Genomic DNA, 5905 nt, shown 5'->3' on the forward strand with positions numbered 1-5905 from the left:
CCGTGGGCACGTCTTCACCTCCTTGGCGCTGCCGCCAGGGTTGGCTGCCGCCGTACGGCCTCGGGTGCGTGAGTTATGGATGGATGGGGTGCTGCGTGTAATGGATGGATGGCTGCATGGATTCGCCTTCCCTCTCTGGCCGTGCGTTGCCTCGATGCATTTGCTTGAGCATCTATTTATAGGCAGGAGACTAGCAAAAGGGCCCGTGCGTTGCACCGGGAGAAAAAAATTATAGTCAACAAAGGCCATGACAATATTTTGCTACATCACAGATAACATTTGTTTTCAAAATTGAGAACATTTTTTGAATATGCAAACATTGTAAAAACAATTATGAACTTTTTTAAATCCACTAACATTTTATGATTTATTGAACATTTTATTTAGAAATTCTCTTTTTTAATTCATGAAATTTTTTGAAGTACCAAATTATTTAAAGGAGAAAACAATGAACACGGAAAAGAAAAAGAAAGATAAAAACGAAATTTAAAAACAGGCCGCCCGCACAGAAGCACTAATGATTTTATGTGACATATCACCAATATAGATATCGATATAGATATAGATGTACGTATATCTCCTAAAAGAAACACGATCTTAAGGTTTATCATCCATTAACAGTAAACAATTTGCCAGAAAAACAACAATCAGTTCTCAAAGAGAAAAGGAATGATCAAGAAGATTCTCCAATGCAAGTGCTACAACAGATTATCAGGCTGTTGATCCAAGTGCTACAACACATTATCAGGTTGTTGATCCAGGTGCTACACCATATTATTAGGCTGATTCCCTACAACACAGTCCTTTTATTGACCCTGGGGTACTGGACAACCTTCGTTTAGCGTCGAATTCATAAACACAAAAGTTGCTATGAATCAGTCCAAACAACAGAAATACAGCTAAGACTACGCAAATGCTAAGCCGAGCTCTATGTTTTCACCATCACAACAGCTTGACACCAGCTTCTCTGACAGAATCTATAACAGCCTTGACTTTCCCATGGTACTTCAGCTCTCTCTTCATGTGGATGGACACGGCAGGTATCCCCTTGAGCAGCAGGCACTTGCCCAGCAACTTCCCAATCTTTGCGGTGGCAGAGACGTCGTGGGTCGACTCCAAGTTCGGTCTCAGCAGCTTCTCATGTGAGCTCGCAGAACACGCGACGATTGCTGTTGGGGTATGGATCACCTGGGCGGTCACATACTTGTTCGAGATTGCATCCTCAAAAGGCACGGCTTGAGAAAACCGACGATTCTAGCTGCTCTGTCTGGTGGAGGGATCACCATTGTTGTTGGTTTCTCTGCAGCAATGTAACAAGCAGCACATATTAGTCAATTGACAATGTGAATAACATTTCAATTTACCAAATCATAACCTTGTGGCCATAGTGACAAAGCAACAATCTATACACCAGTTTTGATTTACCAGCAATCGATGTCAAAAATCAGGATACATAAGGCGCTGGGGAATACAATATTAATGCAAATGCTAAACAATGCATAAAACAAATTCTTGCTTCTGGCATAGACAGGGGAGAGGCAGTGCATGAAAAAGTAATGATCTTAAAAAGGAAAATGAAACAAATATTGGTTGTAGAATCAGAGTAAAGTTGCCTGCTAAGTTTCCCTAAAAAAATGGTTGCCTGCTAAGTAGATAACATGATACTGAATTAGCTTTGCAACCACACCATTGTGACAAGGAGTTATACCAAGAAACTCCCATAACCTTTTGCTTATACACAATGCTCCTAGCTAATAGTAGGTAAAGAATCTTGATCTGCACGGTTGCATATTAGCTGTGTTTGATTTGAGCGCAACCCAGAAGATACAAAAAAATTGGCTAGCCAAAATACTGGATATGGTTTTGGTTGTCCATGTTCTGGCCTATGCTGGGAAGGAAGTACACTGGGAGTCGCCAAAGGAGCATGGGCATGTAGAGAGGTTGGCAACCATGTAGTTGCCTATGAGAGTGTACTAATTTGGGCACTGTGACATCATGAGCAAGAAATGATGTGGTTAATTTAGGCCCAAATAGCCTGGACAATGTAGCTATGAGAATTGTGTTCTAGTTGATATGCATTTTTTACAGATAATGCAGAAGCAGTGACTCAATTGACATACAGAAAACTACCAAATGAAGTTGTCAACCTTGATTCAGAATACTTAGCGCCAAACAAACCAACAACAAATTTAGATGGTTCAATGAGAGGAAGCTCAATGACACTGTCTTTCAGGTATGATGATCAGCCAGTTTTATACTGGTCAGCTTCAGCAAGATCATAGGAATATCACACCATGAAATTCATATTTCATCCAAATTATCTAGAGTGGAAATATCTAATGACTAAGAAGGAATATTTATGCATTCATGAGTCAGAAACAGAGCGACTTGTCCCAGAAAGAACTCAAAGTTTTTCAGAGTGCTTCATAGCATTGAAGCAGGAACCCGAAGCTGGAAAGGATCGTCACTGAGTGAAGCTAGACCTTCCTATGCCCCAGCAATGCTAGGCTCCTATAAACATCAGTACTGAATAGTACGAATTCCAGCTCAAGATTTTTCAAATAAAAACATGGTGATTAAGTATGCAGAAACTGGATCAAATGTGCAGACCTAAGTATGACAATCGCTGATACTTAAATTTCGGGCTATATCAAATTAACAGCTGCAGAGCCAAAGATCGAACCCATCCGGGGAGCGACCTCCACTGCTCCTGCGCCTCCGACCTCGCGCTCTCCTCGCTGCCAGACCGGGTGCAACCGCTGCTCCTCTCCCTCCCTTCCTCAGCCAAGATCCGCTTCCCCCGCGGCACGGGCGTCAACTTCGTCGCCGTCGACCTTCACGAGCGCGATGTGGCCTGCTCCCCTGCCCCCTTCGTCGCCTGCCCCACGGCGTGCGCGTGCGGGCGCCAATCCCCTGCGGCGGCAGCCACCAATGTCCGGAGCGGTGCGCCACAGACAGGCCGATGGCGGCGTGCCGCCCCCGCTCCGGCGACCGGCCCTTCCCTTCCTTCCATGCCACGCGACACACACGCGCACGCACCTACCACCGCCAGGGCACCAGCTCGCCCCGCCCGCTGGCCCTTCCCTTCCTTCCATCTCTCTCCCTCTTGCGCCCCTTCTCCTTTGTACCTCCTCTAGCCACCGGCGCCCATGGCCACCACCGCATCGGTTGAGCACCCCGCGCGCGCGGGGCAAGCATTGCCGCCGGCGAGCTCCTCCTGCGAGCTGTTCCCCCTTCCACCTCCTCTGGCACTGGATAAGGTGAACAAAGGAGCACGGGCGGAATCCTTACAAAAGGCAGGGGTTAACTTGCAAAATATAATCGTTTTCCAGATCCACTTAAATAGGGACGGCGGGTTCCATTATCAAAAACCACGGGGACTTTTCCGAAAAAAGGGCACGACGGTGAATCCGGACACTCAATCCGTGCTTTATTATTATTAGGAAGAGATGAAGCCTTCCACGCCCGTGAGTGACGGGCGTAACCTCCCGATTTTCTTGGAAGTGATATGGATGGAAACATGTTGATCTTCTTCGTATGTTTATCCCTTTGACTAATCTTTTTGACGCACACTCGCGCGCTTGCCGGCCGATACACAGGTATTTTGTACGTAGTTGTACATGCCAGTCGTGACGGCCGCCGCGTACTCCGGTATGTATTGCGCTCCTAGACGTGCAAGTTGCCGCTCTAGTAGGTCCGATGCCTGCATGTAGTACGTAAGCAATTTTTGCCATGCACCACATACGTACTCAAGAGATCAGCTAAATGCATGCATGCAGAAGTTTGCGAGCAAACATATATATTCTTCCCTGTGTGTACCCACAAAAAGTATTCAACTTTCCTGCTTTAGTACAAAATCACGTTAAACACACGCATGGGAGCCTAGGGCAAAGTCCTCCTCCCTTCCAAGCTTCATCAACCAGCTTGTAGATTCGCCTCCCCCCTGCATGCCGTTCTGGTGGCTGGAGGCTAGGAGGGGAATCCTGGCGCCTCTGCTCCGATGAGTAGTGTAGGTTAGCGTCGTTTAGTCATCACAGAGGCGGCGCTCATGGATATGGCGGCGATTCATATTTGAGTTAGTCTTTGGGCTTCGGCCGACCTAGAATATGTCTATTAGAACAGAGTTGGCGGAACTCTGGTGTAGATTCCTTCCGTCTCCTTGGGGTGGCGAGGTTAAGGTTTCTCGTCATACATGCGCGATGGTGAGATCTGGTGTCAGACTCTTCAGACCAATTCAAGGGATCAATTGCGACACTTGCAGCTCTAGGGCACTGGTTCTTAGGGGCACATGCACAAAGACTTCTTGGCTATCACTGACAAGGTCATGCCGGCTCCAGTATGGGGGCGGATACAACGACACGTCTATGTCTCGTTCTGATGGCGGCAATGGCCATTCCGTAGTCCAGGGACCTCGATAAATTTTTTATTATGTTTGAGATGCTTTGTGATTTCGGTGAACTTTATAATAGATCAGTGTCTTTTCACAAAAACAAATATCTATGTAAAATTGCTAATTTTCACCAAGTCAAAAAAATTACCATTTTCATTAATTAAGGGAGAAGATTTGACAAACGGTGGTAGGAGGATAGGAAGAGTAGTAGTACCGTATATTCTTGTATTATCCTTCCGTTCTATTTTCATAAATTAAAACAAAGATCTAAGTTAGGAGGACTTGTGAGTGGAGCTGTCAATTTAGTACTCACATTGCCTAGTTGCTGCAGTACCTGTAATTGCCAGTGCGAGGGCGAGGGAGGAAGGCAGGAGTAGTGGGTATCTGCTACACACTGGTCCCTGACGTTGTTGACACGCTGCAGGGGCGGTGGGATAGACAAGGCTTTGGCGGGCTCGACGCTCCGCTACGGATGGCTTGTAGTTCCCGGCGGCCGGCCGGAGACCTGGCGGCGAGAGGAAGAACAGGGTGGCGCGCAGGTGGTCTGCCGGGATTCCTTGATTGGAACGGCCGCTACAGACGGATAATGGATTTGGGGACGAGCGAGGATAAGTGTCGTGGGTAAGTAATGGAAAAAGCGATTGGATTACCAATTTATCATTATATGCTTTATTTAAAGAATAGTCTTTAAAACAATTTTCAGATCTGACGGCCAGAAAGAATTAAAAGTAGAATTACACAAAATTACAACTCGTAACTCGCCAATCACCGTAAAACAGTTATTATATGTGACACTCATCTAATTATACAAAACATTTTAGTTTCACAACTTATTTTTAGTTAAAATGCTAACTAGCTTTTCTAATCCATTTCAACCCTCATCTCTACATTCATACCGAGTATTCTTTATCACTTATTTGACAACATGAACCACATAGTTGTATTGGTAATATTAAAGTAAAATTTATTGTTATACTCAAAACTATATTATAACAAATACAACAACCCTTAAATAGAATTCTATTTTGTCCCGTAAATTATGTTATTTCAAAAAATAAGTATTTAATTATTATTTTTAAATTAATTAATTCTAAATGCAACGAAAGTACAAGATATGATAAAACAACATCCATATCAAATGATTTTTGCCCCCTTTTCTATTAAATCATGTCTATATATTTGTGTATGCATGTTCCCTTTAAGTTAATTAGTATCTATTAATATATTTATAGAATGATCTACAATGCACAAGTCTGAGTAATACTGTAATAGATATTAATAGATTTGGTAGCTAGATTTGAACTAATATAAAATTATATGATGTATGAGGTGTCAACAAGTCGTCGATGTTTGAGTTATTTTCTCACCCTTACTATCTGGCATTGTTTGTTCTTGTTCTTTCATGATCTACTCGTCTATGTCTCCTGACCAATATAACCCCATTAATCGAAACTTAATAATGCATTTTCATGAGCTATTCTGAAAGCCAAATATTGTAGAAATAGTTGGTGTAAA

General features: G+C 43.8%; 1 pseudogene; it reads right to left on the minus strand.

The window, feature by feature from the left end:
- Nucleotides 1-670: 670 nt before the first annotated feature.
- On the minus strand, nucleotides 671-3293 carry LOC125546357 (annotated as a pseudogene).
- Nucleotides 3294-5905: the final 2612 nt, after the last annotated feature.

The sequence above is a fragment of the Triticum urartu genome, chromosome 3, assembly GCF_003073215.2.
Source record: "Triticum urartu cultivar G1812 chromosome 3, Tu2.1, whole genome shotgun sequence".
NCBI lineage: Eukaryota > Viridiplantae > Streptophyta > Magnoliopsida > Poales > Poaceae > Triticum > Triticum urartu.